The sequence below is a fragment of the Neoarius graeffei genome, chromosome 2 (genome assembly GCF_027579695.1).
Source record: "Neoarius graeffei isolate fNeoGra1 chromosome 2, fNeoGra1.pri, whole genome shotgun sequence".
Lineage (NCBI taxonomy): Eukaryota > Metazoa > Chordata > Actinopteri > Siluriformes > Ariidae > Neoarius > Neoarius graeffei.
This window is the reverse complement of record NC_083570.1, coordinates 124,434,173-124,455,678: the sequence shown is the minus strand read 5'-3', so window position 1 is coordinate 124,455,678 and position 21,506 is coordinate 124,434,173. Positions and strand designations below refer to the sequence as shown.

The 21,506-nt window shown below is 45.9% G+C and overlaps 2 protein-coding genes and 1 pseudogene across 10 annotated transcripts in view; all 3 read right to left on the bottom strand.

Annotated features, from left to right (window-relative positions):
- LOC132882239 (NACHT, LRR and PYD domains-containing protein 12-like) overlaps positions 1-21,506 on the bottom strand; it is a 1,431,284-nt gene that overhangs the window by 80,552 nt on the left and 1,329,226 nt on the right. The gene's annotated exons all lie outside the window — the stretch shown is intronic.
- The window catches only part of LOC132882243 (interferon-inducible GTPase 5-like), an 81,554-nt gene that overhangs the window by 22,958 nt on the left and 37,090 nt on the right, over positions 1-21,506 (bottom strand). The window lies entirely within an intron of this gene.
- LOC132875861 (4-galactosyl-N-acetylglucosaminide 3-alpha-L-fucosyltransferase 9-like) lies at positions 202-1,131 on the bottom strand (annotated as a pseudogene).

Genomic DNA, 21,506 nt, shown 5'->3' with positions numbered 1-21,506 from the left:
TCGTCACCCAACCACACCCTCTTAATATGCATGAAATATAATATTCAATAATGCACTCCATGACAAGGAAAATATACAGGTAATCTTTATGAACCAGGAATATATCCTTAAATGGAATAATGTAGCAGGTGGAAGCATGGTTTAGTATTAAAGTCTTTCCCAATGCAAGAGTCTACATATGCTTTGAAAATAAACTGCTAGCTAATCCCAGTACCATTTATTGAGACCTCTAAACACTCTGTAGCCCTTGTGTTTTCTTATATGATCACAAATATGACAAGCATGTTCTCGCCCGAAATGTGAACGTTTCGCAGTAAAGCGTTGTCTCCAGGTGAAGTAGTGCTCATAAGCTTCCTGGTTATGGTCTGGAAATTTGAGATGTTCTGCAAGTTCCTGAGGGGATTTGAAATCATTCACATGAATGAATGAATCTGCAGGAAGGAATTCCTCATAGTTCTCCTTGGGTGAACTGAGAACCACAGGAACTGTGCCAACTTTCATGGAGTTAAACAGGTTCTCAGTGAAGTACTATTTGTGGCTGGAGCTCTCAAATGAGAAGTAGAATTTACAACTATACAAGGTAGCCTTATAGTCCTCATCATTAATGTACCGGTTGAAGGATCTACCATAAGCCTCTATTTTGACATGTTTGCTCAGTTCATTAAAATATTTCACTCTGCTATAGTTGGAGTTCCAGTTACTGATGACCCAGCACACCAATTTGTCCTTTGGTTGTATTGTAAAGGGTTTGTCCTGCTCAGAGACTTCTATGATTCTCCCATAAGGCACCCAGACATCTGAATCTCTCCTATAATTTGCAGTCAGATTGAATAAATCATCTGTTCCAGTCCATCTTGGTGTATTATCAGGAGACTCCATGTTCATCCACACACACTTCTGGTGTGGACGTGGCATGTTTATCAGGTTTGGTAAATCGCCATCGATATGAAACATAACACCATGGGCTTTGTAATACTGTCTTCTGTCATCTGTAATGTGACAACCTTTAATACCATACTCTGAACCACAGGCTTCTCCTTGAAATGTAAAACCAAAAGGCCATGACCAAAGTAATATGATGCTGTCAATACTCCTCCAAAAATCAGAAAAATTATTAAGGCTGTAGCACATCAAAGCCAATGTGAAGTGGTGCAAAAATCAGAAAGAGATGCAGCAGGAGATGCTGAAAACATCCTACTGAATATTTAGATGTCATCTTTTATGTTTTGGAGAAGAGAGAAATAAAACACATGAACTTCTGTTTTTGGCAGAAGAATAACAGGCAGCAGGAGATGCTGAAAATGTCCTGTCGATGGTGTTGATGTTATCTTCTACTCTCTAGAGAAGACAGAAATAAAGCAATGGTTTGTCATTGCCTCCTAACCTGAAGAATCCACTCATTAAAGATTTTTCAGTCACTGCATTAGGAGACAGGGGGACAGATGCATGTCAGGAAATGCAGCGCAAAACATGATTTGACTGCAGAATGCACTAAATCTGAAAATAACATTTGAGATTATTAAGGCTGTAGTGTTTATACTGTTTATTTATACTGTTTATATTGTTTGAGTGTTTAGTCTGTGTGTAGTTCCTATCTAGAGTGTTTATACTGTTTATATTGTTTGTTTTTTCAATTATTCTATTTTTATTTATTGCATTGCCTGTTTGCACCGTGGGTCAGAGAGGACTGATATTTCATCTGTGCTGTATGTCGAGCATGTATAGCATATTTGACAATAAAGTTGACTTGACATCAAAGCCAATGTGAAGTGGTGCAAATGGTTAACTGCAATCTAAAGATAATGTGGTATAAAATAAAGTTTATTCTTTTGACTCATGTTAGTACAAGTGTGGAGTCATTAATATTGCTGATACTGCTGTAGCTATCTCTCCTTCTTCCCTCAACATACCTCCCCCCAGTCATCGCAGCAGCCCCCTCCTCCCCCACCTCAACACAGACTCCTCCATGCATCACTGCAGACCAGGTCAGAGGTCAACTGAGGAAGCTTCACCCTAGGAAAGCAGCAGGCCCAGACAAGGTGTGTCCCCGACTACTGAAGACCTGCGCTGCTGAACTGGGTGAGCCACTCCAACGCATCTTCAACCTCAGCCTGCAGCTAGGGAGAGTGCCCACCCTCTGGAAGACATCATGCATCGTTCCAGTTCCCAAGAAGAATCGGCTCAGCGAGCTGAATGACTTCCGACCGGTGGCACTCACTTCACATCTGATGAAGACCTTTGAGTGGCTCTTCTTCAGTCTCCTCAGACCCCAGGTGCAACATGCCCAGGACTGTCTGCAGTTTACATACCGGGTAGGTGTTGGTGTGGAAGACGCCATCCTCTACCTGCTACACCGAGCCCACTCGCATCTGGATAAGGGAAATGGCACAGTGAGGATCCTCTTCTTGGATTTCTCGAGTGCCTTCAACACCATCCAGCCCCTTATGCTTCAGGACAAACTGAACAGGATGCGAGTGGACCCCTGCCTGGTCACCTGAATCTCCAGCTACCTCACCGACAGGCCACAGTACGTCAGCCTGAAGGACATCACATCTGACACTGTGATTAGCAGCATTGGAGCACCCCAGGGCATGGTGCTGGCCCCTCTTCTCTTCACCCTGTACACCGCGGACTTCTGCTACAACTCGGAGCTGTGTCACATTCAGGAGTTCGCCAATGACACAGCCATCGTGGGGTGCATCAGGGACAACAGAGAGGAGGAGTATAGGAGCCTGGTGAGGGACTTTGCCATTTGGTGCAACAAGAACCATCTGCAGCTCAACACCTCGAAGACCAAGGAGTTGGTCATTGACTTTGGGAAGTCCAGACCAAGGTCACGACCAGTTCTGATCGAGAGAGTTGAGGTGGAGGCTGTGGATTCCTACAAGTACCTCGGGCTGTGGCTGGACAGCAAGCTGGACTGGACTTGCAACACCAACCACTTTTAAAGGAAGGGACAGATCAGGCTATACTTCTTGAGGAGGCTGTGGTCCTTTAACATCTGCAGGAAATTCCTGTGGATGTTCTATCAGTCCGTGTTTGCCAGTGTCCTGTTTTACACCGTGGTGTGCTAGGGGAGGCAGCGCATCCAAGAAAGACACATCCAGGTTGGACAAACTGATCAGGCAGGCCGGCTCTGTGGTCGGCATGAAGCTGGACTCTCTGGTAATGGTGGCAGAGAATAGGCCTATGGACAAACTACTGAACATCATGGACGATGCCAGTCACCCTCTGCACACCGTCATCAGCAACCAGAGGAGCCTGTTCAGTGACAGAATGCTCCTTCCCAAGTGAAGGACTAACAGACTTAAAAACTCCTTTGTCCCTCACGCCATCAGACTGTACAACTCCTCTCTGGGGGCGAGGAGGGGTAATAGGAGGACAGAGGATGGGAAGGAGCAGCAGTAGCCTAGCCTGACAAAAAGCAATACTGGACAATGTGCAATATAAATGTGCAATTTAATGTGCAATACCTCTCCTGCTGGCCTCCCCCCCCCCCCCATATCTTATTCTTTTATATATATATATATATATATATATATATATATATATATATATATATATATATATATAAATACTTAATTTAATTTATCTCAAAGTTTTCTCTATTTTCGATTCTCCTGTAATGGTGCTGCTGTAATTTTAATTTCCCTGAGGAAACCCTCCCAAAGGCATCAGTAAAGTTCTATCTAATCTAATCTAATCTAATCTAATCTAATCTAATCTAATCTAATCCCCTGATTGCTCCCTGTCTTTCGCATCCTTCTCTCCCACACCTGCCACTTTCATGTCCTCTCTCACCACATCCTCTTTGGCCTTCCTCGTTTTCATGTGCCTGGCAGCTCCATCCTCAGCATTCTCCTTCCAACATGCTCTGCATCTCTTCTCAGGATGTGCCCATACCATCTCAGTCTCATCTCTCTTAGCTTAATTCCCAAGCTCCCCACATATGCTGTCCCTCTGATGTGCTCGTTCCTTATCCTGTCCAACCTTGTAACTCCCATCACAAACCTTAACATCCTCAACTCCGCCACCTCCAACTTTGCTTCTTCGTTAAGGGTACAGTCTCCAATCCATACATCACAGCTGGTCTCACTACTGTCTTATACATCTTGAACAACACTGAAAATGCTGATGCTATATGTAAAAAGGCCAGCCAAAGACTATTTTTAATCAGGAGACTGAAGGGCTTTGGAGTCAGCTGTAATATTCTTGAGAGAACATATGTCAGTCTGATAGAGAGTGTCATTACCTCCAATATCTCTGTCTGGTATGGTCACTTGACCTTATATAATAAGAACAAGTTGTCCAGAATTGTTAAAATGGCAGGGAAAATTATAGGACAACCTCAAAAAACACGAGAAAATTTACACAGCACTGCAGTACACAGAAAAACCATGAACATATTAGATGATGATACCCACCCCCTTTACTCTGAGTTTGAGCTGCTTCCTCTAGGGCGGCGATATAGAGTACACATCTCATCTCATCTCATTATCTCTAGCCGCTTTATCCTTCTACAGGGTCGCAGGCAAGCTGGAGCCTATCCCAGCTGACTACGGGCGAAAGGCGGGGTACACCCTGGACAAGTCGCCAGGTTAGAGTACACATGGCAAGGAAAAAAAATATAAAAAGATCCTTTCATCCCAAATGCAATTTCTCTGGTCAATAAACTATGGAAAAGCTAGATGGAAAGGAAGTGTGGCCAAGAGCACTATAGATGAGCTGGAATTGGTACTACTGACTTGATATGATGTGTATGCATGTGTGTAGGTTACATGTGAGGTGCTGTGTTAATTCTTTGGATATATGTTTGTCTAATGGAATGAAAGTGTTTTTCCCCTCCTTTATATGTGTTTTGTATTATTTTTGTCAGTGAGACCAAAGACAATTTTCATGGAGGGCATGACAAAGTATATTCTATTCTATTACCTTTCACTTTTGCTGGGACTTTCCTATTGCTAACGACTCCCAAAATCCTTCTCCAACTGCTCCACCCTGCCTGCACTCTCTTTCTCACCTTACTATCGCAGCCCCCATTTTCCTGCACAGTTGACCCCAGGTACTTGAATTCACCAACTTTCTTTACGTCTACTCCTTGCATCTTCACTACACTCTCATCCCCATTCTCATTGATGCACAAGCATTCTGTTTTGATACTGCTCACCTTCAGTCCTCTTCATTCCAATGCATCCCTCCATCTCTCCAAACCCAACTCAACCTCCTTTCTACTTTCACCACATATCACAATATCATCCGCAAACATCATGTTCCATGGTGACTCTTGCCTCACTTCGTCCATCAAGCTATCCATCACTATGGCAAACAAGAAAGGACTCAAGGCAGATCCTTGATAGAGTCCCACCTTCACCTTGAACCATTCAGTCGTTCCAACTCCACACCTCACTGCTGTTTCACTGTTCTCATACATGTCTTGCACCCCTCTAAAATACTTCTCATTCACTCCATACTTTCCCATACAATACCATAACTCATCTCTCGGTACTCTATCGTATGCCTTCTCCAGGTCTACAAACATACAATGTAGCTTTCTCTGGCCTTCCCTGTACTTCTCCATTAACATTCTTAAAGCAAACACTGCATCCAACGTGCTCTTCCTTGGCATAAACCTGTAATGCTGTTCACAGATTGCTACCTCTCTTCTCAATCTCCCCTCCAATACCCTTTCCCATAGCTTCATGGTGTGGCTTATCAATTTTATCCCTCTGTAATTAAGAGGCATCAAAATCCCCCACAAAACTAACTGCTGCTAATAATCTACAAATCGTTATTAATTAAAAAGAGAACATGCAATCAGTTACAGCTCCTGTTTCCTCTCCATTTTTCACCAACTTCATACTGGTTACACAATCCTCCTTCAAATGCATGTATATGAGTGTAGCAGTCCATGTAGGTGGGTGGAGCACAGAAGGACACCAGGACAGAACTGATCTCACAAAACTCTCTTTAATTAGCACTTTGCAGTTGCAAACACACACTCAGACACACGCACACACATCAGCCGTCTGGTTGTCGAGAGAGCTCTCTCTGCTCTCACTCTCTCTCCTTAAATAGGGCGCGGTCACTGGGAAGACACACAAACACATTAATTAACAACAGGTGTAGCGATTCTGCCATTTAACTTCCCCGACTCCGCCCTCCTGTCACAGACCAATGCTAGACCACACCCCCGCTGCCACATACCCCCATCGCCACAGGCTTGCCTTGCCACCGTCGCCACAGGCTTGCTCATTGGGGATAGATTAGGGATAAAATTAGCTCATGTTTTAAGTCGTTCAAATTCTGTAAAGCTGCTTTGCGACAATGTTTATTGTTAAAAGCGCTGTACAAATAAACTTGATTTGATTTGATTTGACATACCCCCACCGCCCGACTCAGCTGTCCGGCCTGCAGCCGACTCCCCCCCCCCAACGGGAGAGGAAGTCCACCACGACCACCTGCGCCCCCGGCCTGTGGATCACCTTGAAGTTAAAGGGTTGGAGTGCCAGATACCAACGGGTGATCCGCGCATTGGCATCCTTCATGCGGTGGAGCCACTGGAGGGGCGCGTGGTCCAAACAGAGGGTGAAAGGGCGTCCCAGCAGGTAGTACCGGAGGGCGAGGACTGCCCACTTGATCGCCAAGCACTCCTTCTCGATGGTACTGTAGCGCCCCTCATGCACCGACAGCTTGCGACTAATGTACAAGATGGGGACGATCCTCCCCCTCCACCTGCTGGGACAAAACGGCCCCCAGCCCTCTGTCCGACGCATCCGTCTGCAACATAAAGGGGAGAGAAAAGTCAGGGGAGTGTAAAAGTGGCCCCCCACACAGTGCAGCCTTAACCTTAGAAAAAGCCCGCTGGCATTGCTCCGTCCACTGGACCGGATCTGGTGCCCCCTTTTTAGTCAGATCAGTCAGCGGGCTGGTGACATCCGAATAATTAGGTATAAACCTACGATAATAGCCAGCCAGCCCCAGGAACTGTCTCACCCCCTTTTTGGTCTTGGGCCTCGGGCAGGCCGCAATCGCTGCAGTCTTCTTAATTTGGGGACGCACCTGCCCATTGCCCAAGTGGAAGCCCAGATACCGTACTTCCACCTGCCCAATCGCACACTTCTTCGGGTTGGCCGTGAGACCCGCCCGCCTCAGCGACCTAAGGATGGCCCTCAGGTGTTGTAGGTGCCGCGGCCAGTCATTACTATAAATAATGATATCGTCCAAGTACGCGGCTGCATAGGTGGCGTGGGGGTGGAGGACCCCGTCCATCAGCCGCTGAAACGTAGCGGGTGCCCCAAACAGCCCAAAAGGAAGTGTGACGAATTGGTGTAAGCCGAACGGTGTGGAAAAGGCCGTTTTTTCATGGGATAATGGAGTCAAGGGGATCTGCCAATAACCCTTTGTTAAATCCAGTGTCGAGTAAAAACGAGCCATGCCTAGCCGATCGAGCAACTCGTCAATACGAAGCATTGGGTACGCATCGAATTTAGACACCGTGTTGACTTTTCTATAGTCCACACAGAACCGGACCGACCCGTCGGCCTTGGGTACCAAGACCACCGGGCTGCTCCAGTCACTGTGGGACTCTTCGACGATGCCCATTTCGAGCATGGCCTCGAGTTCTTCCCGAACCACCTTTTTCTTGTGTTCGGGTAACCTGTAAGGGCGGCTATGCACTACCACCCCCGGGGGCATCTCAATGTGGTGCTCTATGAGGTTAGTGCGGCCAGGCAGGGGTGAGAACACGTCCGAAAACTCGGTCTGCAACTGGGCAACCTCCGCGAGTTGGGTCGGGGAGAGGTGGTCTCCACAGGGGACCGGAGAGGGACGTGATGCTAATGTTCCTTTTTGAACCTCCGGCCCCAGCTCCGCCTTCTCCGGAACCACCAACACCAACGCCACAGGGACCTCCTCATTCCAGAGTTTGAGTAGGTTGAGGTGGTAAATCTGTAGCGCCCCACCCCTGTCCGTTCGCTTTACCTCATAGTCGACGTCCCCGACTCGCCGTGTGACCTCAAAGGGTCCTTGCCACTTGGCGACTAATTTAGAGCTCGATGTGGGCAACAGTACGAGTACTTTCTCTCCCGGTGCAAACTCTCTAAGGCACGTACCCTTGTCGTACAGGCGGGTTTGCCATTCTTGGGCCTGCCGCAAATTCTCCTGGGTTAGGTGTGTGAGTGTGTGGAGTTTTGCGCGCAGGTCAATAACGTATTGAATTTCATTTTTGCTTGGTGAAGGTCCCTCCTCCCAATTTTCTCGCAGCACGTCTAAAATGCCGCGCGGCTTACGCCCATATAATAATTAAAACGGGGAGAACCCTGTGGAGGCTTGGGGGACCTCTCGCACTGCAAAGAGCAAGGGTTCGAGCCATTTATCCCAGTTACGTGTGTCCTCACTTACAAATTTTTTAATTATGTTTTTAAGGGTGCGATTAAACCGTTCCACTAAACCGTCCGTTTGTGGGTGATACACGGTGGTGCGGATCGGCTTAATACCTAATAACCCATACAGTTCGTTCAGTGTTCGTGACATAAACGAGGTGCCTTGATCAGTCAGAATCTCTTTCGGGATTCCAACTCGGGAGATGACGCGGAAGAGTGCCTCCGCAATACTGCGTGCTGAGATATTGCGAAGAGGCACTGCTTCCGGGTATCGCGTTGCATAGTCCACCAGAACTAATATGATGCGGTACCCTCGTGTTGACCGATCTAATGGCCTGACGAGATCCATCCCAATTCTTTCGAACGGGGTCTCGGTTAACGGTAGAGGGCGCAAAGGCACTTTTGGAATGGCCACTGGACTTACTAACTGGCATTCGTGGCATGCCGTACACCACCTACTGACATCGCTGCGAATCCCCGGCCAATAGAATCGGGCCATTATTCAGGCTAGTGTTTTATCCTGCCCTAAATGTCCAGCCATGGGATTAAAGTGAGCCGCCTGGAATACCAATTCCCGGTGGCTCTTCGGAGTTAAAAGCTGCGTGACTCGCTCTTTAGTTTGAGTGTCCTGCGTCACTCGGTATAATCTATCCTTCATAATCGCGAAGTAGGGGAAGGACGGGGTGGCGTTCGGCTGGAGCGTTTGACCATCGATTACTCTCACTTGGTCAAACGCATGCCGCAGAGTCTCGTCTCGCGATTGCTCTAATGGGAAATCTGCGAGGGATTCCCCAATAGAGAGAGGAGGAGCCGGCGGCTCCTCACTCTGGCGCGGAGATGACGTAGACGGCTCTGTGACAGCTGCTCCTGCCAAAGCGACACCGGGACCTCCCCCTGTCAAATGACAGGACCCACTCTGTACTGTGTCATTAAACCCCGAAATCCTGGCCAATCAGTCCCCAAAATTAAAGAGTGGGTAAGGCGAGGATTAACCGCCGCCTTCACTATAAATTTTTCCCCTCTGAAAATAATGTGGACCGACACTAAAGGGTAGTTGTGAACATCCCCGTGCACACACAACACCTTCACCAATTGTGCTCCCCCCCAAAGCCTCGTCTTGCACCAGGTTTTGGTGGATTGAGGTCTGATTACAGCCAGAATCCACCAACGCCTGATATGTTTCCCCTTGGATACTCACCGGTATGCGATACGCTCCGGCCCGATCGAGGGCGGCTCCTGGCGCGTTGGGGATCCGAACCACCGCGCCCACCTCCATTATCGAGCACTGCTGTTGGAGGTGGCCCGGTTCCCCGCAGCGCCAGCAAACCGGCCCGGGCTTCCTCTCTGCACTAGTGCTCTGGGGCTCACTCACCTGAGGGGGGGGAGAGACAGACACAGAAGGGAGACACGGAAGGGCACTGCGGGTGCGGCGGGCCGGCTGAGGTGGCGCCGGCCCCCGTCTCCGTGGTGGGGGAATGGGGCGAGGAGAAGACACAGGAGGAGGAGAGAGAGAGAGAGAGAGAGAAAGAGAGAGGAGAGAAGAGATCATCTGCTGTCCTGCCATCGGGACAGCCGCCAGATGATCCTCCGCCAGCTCGATTGCCTGATCCAGCGACGCCGGGCGGTGGCACTGGACCCACTCTGCGGTTCCCGCTGGTAGACGCGCGACGAACTGTTCCAGTACTACCTGGTCGATGAGTCCCTCGGCGTCGCAGCTGTCGGCCCTCAACCACTGCCAGCAGGCGTCCCGGAGTTGCTGGCCAAATGCGAACGGCTGGCCGACTTCCTCCAAGCTCAGAGTGCGGAAACGCTGATGTTGTTGCTCCGGGGTGCGTCCCACCCGCTGGAGGACGGCCCGGCGAAGGTCCGCGTAGGCCAGCCAAATGCCTCGGGGTCGTCCTGCGGGCCCATCTTCGTGAGGGTGAGGGGGGAAGGGCCCGCGGCGGTGGAGATGGTGGACCCCGCCAATGCGAGGAGGTGCCGGAACGCCCAACGATCTTCCTGTTGCGCCAGCACCAGGACCTCGAACCATTGTTCTTGCTCCTTTCAGAGGGCAAGCAGCGCCTGGTGCTGGCTCTGTTGGGCCGTGGCGAGGGCGTGGATCAGGTCGGCGAAGGTGGAGGACTCCATGGGGCTGTTGTCTTCTGTGCTCGGATCCCGGGTTTCGGCACCACTGTAGCAGTCCATGTAGGTGGGTGGAGCACAGAAGGACGGCAGGACAGAACTGATCTCACAAAACTCTCTTTTATTTGCACTTTGCAGTTGCAAACACACACTCAGACACACGCACACACATCAGCCATCTGGTTGTTGAGAGAGCTCTCTCTGCTCTCACTCTCTCTCCTTAAATAGGGCGCGGTCACTGGGAAGACACACAAACATTAATTAACAACAGGTGTAGTGATTCTGCCACTTAACTTCCCCAACTCCGCCCTCCTGTCACAGACCGATGCTAGACCACGCCCCCGCTGCCACAATGAGTAAGAAAAGCACTCAGCATGTTTTCACCTTATGAATGCAATGCCATTTTTTTCATACTATCACACTGTAATTCTACCTGAAAACAAATGGAAACAGTTTGACACCTGATCCATTGAGTGATCTTATAAGTACTGGTACCTTTATTACTCAAAACTGTTTAATGAATGTTCAACAAGTGAGTGAGTGACTTTGCGTTCAAGTTATTTATCCGAGTCACACAGTAAGTGGCTAACACCAAACTGTCCCCAATGTGAACTGTGATGGTTATTACCATCAAGGTATTTATCAATGTGATAAACTAGTTTCCTATAAAGTGAACCCACTTTTGGTGCCATCTCAATTCCACTGTGTAAAACAAAAGGTGAAACTTTAAATGTGAAAAATTTCACTTCCATGTCAATACAATGATGATGACTGAAATATAATGAATTGAAAGCTAATTCAAAGTCAGAGTCTGCTTTATTGTCAATACTGCAATATGTACAGGACATATAGAAGATTGAAATTGTGTTACTCTCAAACATATGATGCAGCTAGCCTGGGCCCGCCCATCCTAAGCATGATGCAACACGAGGGCCTGTTGCGAGCTTAGTCTGGCAAGGCAAGCTATCTCCAGCTCTTCCAAGCTCCGGAAAAATCGGGAGCCAATCAACTTTGAGCATCTCCAACGGCCCTGGGTAGAGGCGTGTTCAAGGCAGTGACGTAGTAGAACTGCGACCGGAAGCCATAGATTGTTTACAGAATCATGCTGTATTGAAAGCATTCAACGGGAAGTTCTCATTGAAAACGGAGCAAAGAGCAGCCCTGGAGGTATTTATTGAAAGGAAGGACGTTTTCGCCTTGCTCCCGACTGGCTTCGGTAAGAGTTTAATCTACCAGTTAGCCCTGCTGATAGCCAAATCAATGGGGCTCAGCGAGAATCCTATCGTCGCGTCACATACGTCAGAGGAAAGAGTGATGTGATTGGTTTAAGCTTCGTCACAGCCTTTTCTGGCTTCGAACAGTAGCAAACTGAGGCATTTCAGGGAGGCAGGTCAACCACGCACTTTGGGAAACGGTTGGGCTTAATATCTTTGCCAGACCAATAGCTCGCAGAGCTTTGAAGTCGCGTTAGCCAGACTATGATGCAGCAATAAACACCAGACATTAAATAAACGTTAAGCGTAAAATATATGACTAATACACACTAATCGTAAGATTATTATGATATATATACAGTATAGTCATATCTAGCAAACAGGCAACAGCTAATCTCTATTGGTGTTCATAAATCATCCACTGTTACTGTTGCTCAAGGTGTGCCTCAGGGTTCTGTCCTTCATCCCCTTCTTTTTATATTATATATTTCTCTTATAGGCCAGATTATTCATAACCATGGCCTTAACTTTCATTGTTATGCTGATGCCATTCAAATCTACATCACTATCACCCCTTCCATAGCCTCTGTTCAGCTGACCTTGCATCACTGACCTTAAGCAATGGTTGCATAAGAACTGCCTTAAACTTAATGCTAGCAAAATGGAGGTTCTATTAGTAGGTACCAAAAGACAGGTTCTGAACTTCTCCAGTTTTACTACTGATGTTGATGGTGTGTCTATTAGTCCTTCCCAAGTTATAAAAAACCTTGGAGTTCTCTTTGACTCCACCCTTACGTTTGAACCCCATCTTAAACTAATTACTAAGAATGCTTTATTTCTCCTCCACAATATTGCACGTCTCCGCCCTCTTCTCTTGGAAACTGATGCTAAAATGTTGGTCAATGCATTTATTTTTTCTCATCTTGACTATTGCAATTCTCTCTTTTATGGTCTCCCTGCCACATTGCTCAATCGCCTGCAGTCCATCCAAAATGCAGCAGCTAGAGTCCTCACACTCACCAAGCGCACTGCTCACATCACTCCTGTTTTACAGCAACTGCATTGGTTGCCAGTTATTTCTCAGATCAAATACAAAATCTTGCTTTTAACCGATAAAGCTCTTCATGGTCTCCCCCCTTCCTATCTCTGTTAGCTAATTCATTTGTACTGTCCCTCCCGCTTCCTCAGATCTTCTGTCTGTGGACTTCTGACTGTCCCACGTTTTAAACTGGCATCTATGGGTGGCAGATCTTTCAGTGTTGCTGCTCCTAAACTTTGGAACTCATTACCACAATCGCTTCGTGACTGTTCGACTCTCTCTTCCTTCAAAGCTAACTTGAAAACTTTTCTCTTTACCTGACACTACTCTTCCTAGTGTGGCTTTTTTGTTGTTGTTGTTGTTAACTCCTGTGTAAAGCGTCCTTGGGTTTGTGAAAGGCGCTATATAAATTGAACTCATTATTATTATTTATCAAAATGATTTCAGGATGTGTGTAAAATAACTTAATACTGTTTCTGCCTGATCTTCTCCACGGCAGTTGGTATGATGAGCCTTACACAATCCAATCCAATATTATAATCAGACTGAGCACTTTTTTTGCATATTGCACGCATCTGAGCTTTAGATTTTAATCATAAACAAGGACAAATTTCCTCTTTACATCTGTAAAAGATATTTATGTCCTAGAAGAGTGGAGGTTGATAACACCACATGCTTAGCGTTATGTAACACAAATAAATAATTTCTATTTCAAAAACACGTTTATGATTTTGTACTGAGCTTCACACACACATTGACAATGAAATGTCCCTTCGTGTTGACAAACTGTGATTGAAATACTTTGGCTATTTGTAGTTAAATATTGAACTTTTTAAACCTTTTCAATTGAGAATGAATACTTAAAAGCAGGAAGAACATTTCAGTATGTTTCAAATATGTATGTAAAGAATATCTCATCTCATCTCATTATCTCTAGCCGCTTTGTCCTGTTCTACAGGGTCGCAGGCAAGCTGGAGCCTATCCCAGCTGACTATGGGCGAAAGGCGGGGTACACCCTGGACAAGTCGCCAGGTCATCACAGGGCTGACACATAGACACAGACAACCATTCACACTCACATTCACACCTACGCTCAATTTAGAGTCACCAGTTAACCTAACCTGCATGTCTTTGGACTGTGGGGGAAACCGGAGCACCCGGAGGAAACCCACGCGGACACGGGGAGAACATGCAAACTCCACAGAGAAAGGCCCTCGTCGGCCACGGGGCTCAAACCCGGACCTTCTCGCTGTGAGGCGACAGCGCTAACCACTAAACCACCATGCCACCCGTAAAGAATATCTCATCTCATCTCATCTCATCTCATTATCTCTAGCCGCTTTATCCTTCTACAGGGTCGCAGGCAAGCTGGAGCCTATCCCAGCTGACTATGGGCGAAAGGCAGGGTACACCCTGGACAAGTCGCCAGGTCATCACAGGGCTGACACATAGACACAGACAACCATTTACACCCACATTCACACCTACGGTCAATTCAGAGTCACCAGTTAACCTAACCTGCATGTCTTTGGACTGTGGGGGAAACCAGAGCACCCGGAGGAAACCCACGCGGACACGGGGAGAACATGCAAACTCCACACAGAAAGGCCCTCGCCGGCCACGGGACTCGAACCCAGGACCTTCTTGCTGTGAGGCGACAGCGCTAACCACTACACCACCGTGCCGCCCTAAAGAATATCTACATTCAATAAAAAAAAAAGTGTGTGTATATATATATATATATATATATTGGTTATATCAGCTGGATAGTACAGTGATAATGCTCACTGACTACGACACAGGAGATCGGGGTTCGAATCCCGGTCGGGGCAAAACATCATCCAGTAAGGGTCCTTAGGCAAAACCCCTCATGATATATCAGCCTACCTCAGGAATGAGTGAAAACATAACTGATAGAGTCATACCGGCTCAGACGTCGCCCGGGTCAACAAGGTCTGCGTCAGTTGCTAGGGAACCAGGGCAAACTGATGAGAAATGGGCTACTGGAACAAGACATCGATGGACGAGGACAGAAAATACGGAGTTGCTGGAATGCTACTATACAAGCAATCCCAGAGAGAGGGGATACATGCAGAGAATGTGGGACCATTGGATACTTCGAAACCCACAATCAAGGCTAACAAAGAAACAGCTATTAGCCCAGTGTTCCAACATCTGTAATCGAAATCTGCTATCACAACTAGAGATTAATGAAATACAACAACGATGCTACGGCAAGGGGGAGCCAGGAAGACAGGTCAGCGGGGAGATGTCATCATCCCCACAACCAGAGATTGGGTACCAAGCCCCAACAGCTAACAGCCTCAACACAAGAGCTGCTGACCTGAGAAGGAAGATCGTGACCCAACTGGAAACCTGGAGCCCCCGACGAATACCGAAGCTGAGTTGCCAAGTACCTTCAGAAGATCTACTAGTAGATGTGAATGCTGCTCTGAAGACAATCTCCACAAGAACCATCACTGAGACCAACAAGCTGATACACAGTACAGCAACAGTAATCATGGAGATGCTTGGACACAAGGTGGGCTCGGGACATAACAAACAGTATCCACCATGGAAGAGACGATTAGAGGCCAAGATAAAGGCAGCAAGGAGAGAAGTTAGCCAGCTAGCTGAACTACAGAAAGGGAACATGGTGAATAAAGGGGCGCCCAGGAAGTACAACTCACTCTCCATACCAGAGGCACTCGAAACTGCCAAACAGCGACTAACAGCTCTGGCCACCCGGTTGAGGAGATACACCAAGGAAGGAGAGGCCAGGAGAATAAACAAGCTGTTCTCCACTGAACCAGCCAAGGTGTACTCTCAATGGCAGGGGAACATCAACCGGTCAGACCCACCAAGAGCTGAGGTGGAAAAATACTGGAAAGACATATGGGAAAGAAAGGCATCACACAACACCGATGCCCAATGGTTAGTGGACCTAAGAGCTGACCACAGCAACCTCCCAGAACAAGAACCAGTAACCATCTCAATGGCAGACGTCCAAGAAAGAGTGTCAAAGATGAAGAGCTGGACAGCACCAGGCCCCGATATGATCCATACGTACTGGCTGAAGAAGCTAACTGCACTCCATGAACGCCTAGCAGCACAGATGAACCAGCTGCTGAGGGATGGAACCCACCCAGAATGGCTAACCCAAGGCAGGACAGTCCTAATCATGAAGGACCCCCAGAAGGGACCCATCCCATCCAACTACCGGCCAATTACCTGTCTCTGCACAACATGGAAGGCCCTGTCAGGCATCATTGCGGCAAAAATGAGTAAGCATGTGGCTCAATACATGAGCGAGGCACAGAAAGGAATTGGCAGTAACACCAGAGGAGCCAAGCACCAGCTACTGGCCGATAGAACAGTCGCCCGAGACTGTAAGAAGAGACAGACCAACCTGTGCACTGCCTGGATTGACTACAAGAAAGCCTACGACTCAATGCCACACACATGGATACTGGAATGTCTGGAACTGTATAAGATCAACAGGAACCTAAGGACCTTCATACAGAACTCAATGGAAATGTGGAAGACAACCCTAGAGGCCAACTCAAAACCCATTGCCCAAGTCAACATCAAGTGCGGCATATACCAAGGAGATGCGCTATCACCACTGCTGTTCTGCATAGGCCTGAACCCCCTCAGTCGGATCATCACGAAGAGCGGCTACGGGTACCGATTCCGTAGTGGGGCAACAATCAGCCACCTGCTCTACATGGATGACATCAAGCTGTATGCCAGGAATGAGCGAGAAATAGACTCGCTGATCCACACCACCCGGATCTACAGCGATGACATAGGGATGTCATTCGGATTGGACAAGTGTGGCCGGATGGTCTCAAAGAGAGGCAAGATGATCCGGACTGAAGGGATTGACCTACCAGAGGGCAACATAGGTGATATCCAAGACAGCTACAAATACCTTGGCATCCCACAGGCTAATGGAAACCATGAAGAGGCCACAAGGAAGTCAACCACAGCCAAATACCTCCAGAGAGTAAGGCAGGTCCTGAAAAGTCAGCTGAATGGTAAAAACAAGGTCCGAGCCATCAACATGTACGCACTACCAGTCATCAGATACCCCGCTGGTATCATAAACTGGCCAAAGGAGGAGATAGAAGCCACAGATATCAAGACTAGAAAGCTCCTCACCATGCATGGAGGGTTCCACCCCAAGTCCAGCACCCTGAGACTATACACTAAGCGGAAAGAGGGTGGCCAAGGGCTAGTGAGCGTCAAGACCATGGTCCAGGATGAAACATCGAAAATCCGAGAATACATCAGAAAGATGGCCCCAAAGGATGAACTGCTAAGTGAACGTCTCAGGCAGCAGAACCCTGATGAGAGTGCAGAGGAGGAGGAGGAACAGACAACCTGGAGAGACAAACCCCTACATGGCATGTACCACCGTCAGATAGAGGAAGTGGCTGATATCAAGAAATCCTACCAGTGGCTGGATAATGCAGGACTGACAGACAGCACAGAGGCACTAATCATGGCAGCACAAGAACAGGCCATAAGCACAAGAGCCATAGAGGCCAGGATCTACCAGAGTAGATCAGACCCAAGATGCAGACTGTGCAAAGAAGCCCCTGAAACAGTCCAGCACATAGTAGCAGGGTGTAAGATGCTAGCTGGATCAGCGTACATGGAGAGGCACAACCAAGTGGCTGGGATAGTATACAGGAACATCTGCAACCAGTATGGAATAGAAATACCCAAGTCCCAATGGGCCATACCACAGAAGGTGGCTGAGAACAACAGGGCCAAGATTCTGTGGGACTTCAGCTTCCAGACTGACAAACAGATCCTGGCTAACCAACCGGACATAGTGGTGGTGGACAAAGAGCAGAAGAAGGTGGTGGTGATAGATGTGGCGATCCCAGCTGACGCCAACATCAGGAAGAAGGAACATGAGAAACTTGAGAAGTATCAAGGGTTGAAAGAGCAGCTGGAACGGATGTGGAAGGTCAAGGGTTGCGTGGTCCCCGTGGTAGTGGGGGCACTTGGGGCAGTAACCCCCAAACTGGGAGAGTGGCTCCAGCAAATCCCAGGAACAACATCTGAAGCCTCAGTCCAGAAGAGCGCAGTCCTAGGAACATCGAAGATACTGCGCAGAACCCTCAAACTCCCAGGCCTCTGGTAGAGGACCCGAGCTTGAGGATGACATGGATACCACCCCCCCGCCGGGGGTGAGAAGGAGATTTTATATATATATATATATATATATATATATATATATATATATATATATATATATATATAAAAACACACACACACACACACACACACACACACAGGGTGTTTCAAAAAATTTGACATCATTCCACAATCTAATAACTTTGCCAATTTTTGTTCAATTGACCTCAAATTTTAACAGCATGTGTGGAAACAGGTCAAAATTTTATGTTTAATGTTTTTATCTTTTTAGGTACAGTATATGTGACGGGGTGCTTGGTGTGTCTATCCACTCAATCCTAGCACACCTATAGTACTCCTGCGTTGTGTTCTGTGAGCCTGCGGTTGGTGAGACAGTAATGATGAGACTCTGAGGCAACTGGTGCTGGCAATGACCATTCTTTTATTTCTCTGTCTGTATGTAAGAAAAATAAACAGTCATTTGTAGACAATGTGCACAGTGAATCCCTCCCATACACTCGTACACCCATATGTGCTGAGGCCTATGACTCCCTTCTCTCAGCTTGCAAACCGCGGACTGAGTTGAACGGCTTTTTTTGTCGCTTTGAGAGCCGCAGCGATGTTGGAGCTGGCATTGTGCTGCCCCCACCACCCCCTGCATCTGTCTTAAACATCAGACAATCAGATGTCTTTCAACTTTTTAGCCGCTGTAATCCAAGGAAAAGTCCTGGCCCTGACAACATCTGTGGTAATATCCTGAAGCACTGTGCAGAACAGTTAGCCCCTGTGTTCACTGACATTTTTAGTTCCTCCCTTAACCTCTGTAAAGTCCCTACCCTGTGGAAAACATCTACAGTTGTACCTGTGCCAAAACTGCCAAGACCCAAGGAGCCCAATGACTTCCGACCAATAGCGCTGACATCCTTGATCATGAAGTGCCTGGAGTGTCTGGTAAAGAGGTACATTGTATTCCAAACTCACCATCTTATGGACCCCATGCAATTTGCTTATCAAGCCTCCAGGGGGGTGGAGGATGCAATCTTGACATTAATGCACCTTCTGTATACTCACCTTGAGAAACCAAAGACTCATGCTAAGATTTTATTTGTGGACTTTTCATCTGCTTTTAACACCATGCAACCTACGATTCTTGCAGATATTTTAGCCAATTAATTTTATCTTAATACAGGTATTAAGATAAAATTCATTGGCTAAAATATCTGCAAGATATTGAGGGAATTGTGAAACCACTCACCCACATCTGCAATTTATCTTTTCAATCAGGTACATTTCCAGACAAAATGAAAATTGCAAAAGTGATACCATTGTTTAAAACCGGAGATAGACACCATTTCACAAACTACAGGCCTGTTCCTTTAGTCCCTCAATTCTCCAAAATACTCGAAAAACCGTTTTCAGATAGACTGGACAAATTCATTGAAAAACACACCCTCCTTACAGACAGTCAATATGGATTCAGAACGGACAGATCAACATCGATGGCACTAATGGAACTAATAGAGGAAATCACAAACTGTATAGACAATAAAAAAAATAGCAATTGGAGTATTTGTGGACCTAAAAAAAGCATTCGATACCATTGATCACAGCATATTATTAAGTAAACTAGAAAAGTGTGGTGTTAGGAGAGTTGGGTGGAGCTGGCTGTTGAGCTATCTAAGAAACAGGCAACAGTTTGTGCAGATAGGTGACCATAAATCTGATTTCATGAACATTACATGCGGGGTACCACAGGGGTCAATATTAGGCCCGAAATTATTCATATTATACATCAATGACATATGTAGAGTTTTGCAAGTACTGAAATTTGTTTTGTTTGCAGACGACACCAATATTTTTTGTTCCGGTGAGAATTGGCAGCAGACTTTGGAGACAATCACAACTGAAATAAATAAACTAAAACTATGGTTTGACAAAAATAAATTATCATTAAATCTAAGCAAAACAAAGATCATGTTGTTTGGGAGACACAAAATAGATTGTAATGTAGAATTGATAATAGACAATACTAAGGTAGAAATGGTACAGGAAATTAAATTTCTTGGTGTGATTTTGGATCATAAAGTCTGCTGGAAACCTCATGTAGGATACATACGAGCAAAACTGGCAAAGTGCTCAGCAAATCTGTGGAAAACAAAACATATTCTTGATTGCAAATCTTTGTGTACTCTATATTACTCGTTATTTTTGCCATATCTGACTTACTGTGTCAAAGTCTGGGGAAACACCTACAAAATCACTCTGCAGCCGATATGTACAATACAGAAAAGAACAATAAGGACAATAAACAAAACAGGATACAGAGATCACACAAACCCACTATTCATAAAATCACACATGTTGAAATTTATGGATCTGGTCAAATTCAGAACAGCACAAATAATGTACAAAGCGAGAAATAATCTATTGCCAAAAAAATACAAGGAATGTTTAGTGAAAGAGAGGGGGGATATAATCTAAGGGGAGACCTAAATGAAAAAAAAAAAGGTTCGAACAAATATGAAAAGCATGTGCGTATCGAGCTGTGGGGTGACTTTATGGAACAGACTGGAGACAGAAATAAAACAAAGTGCAAATATAAATCTGTTTAAAAAAAGGTACAAAAACATTTTTTAAACAAGTACATGGAAGAGGAAGTATGTTAACAGGATGATGAGGGATAAATCTATAAATAGAATAGGGTTGATTGTTATATTAGAACTAACTTAGTATATGGTATATATGGTATATATTTATTTATGGGGATAGTTTATATATTTATATTTATACGGATTTATTTTTTTTGTAATTATATATATTTATATAGATATTTATGAAGTGTATATATGGTATGTAGTATATATTTATTTTTGTAATTATATATTTATATAGATATTCATGAAGCGTATATATGGTATTTATATTGGTGTATTAATGTAGTTAGGATTTCGGGACAGTTAAAAAGGGGTGGGAAATTAAAAAAGTATTGTACTTCTTCCCACTCCTTTTTTGAACGTGCAGTGTTTTGTAATGTCTTAGCTCTTTGTTATTTTATTTTTTTATTTCTTGTTTTCTTTCTTTTGTATGTACAAATAGTTACATACATTTTTTTATACAGGTTCGAAATAAAATAAATTCATTCAGGTATTATTTATTATAAAATAATACAGGTATTATTTATTGGATCATGGACTTTAACAGTAGAGTCCAGCGGGTCAGAGTGGGCTCATTTCTGTCTGATGTGGTGACAGCATCCACAGGTTCCCCACAAGGATGTGTTTTATCGCCTTTATTATTTATCTTGTATACAAATGCCTGCACTAGTACTTTACGAAACATGCATTTTATTAAATATGCGGATGACACGGTTATCGTGAGTCTTCTACAGGAAGGGGAGATGGATCATGGGCCAGTTTTAGACTTCTTTTTAGAATGGTGCAATAAGTCTCACTTAATTTTAAATACCAATAAGACTAAAGAAATGCCCATAGATTTTAGAAAGTCACAACAATCCATCGACACCGTTATTAATGGGTAGACTATTCAGGTTGTCACAAACTACAAATATCTTGGTGTTGCGCTAGATAATAAGCTTAA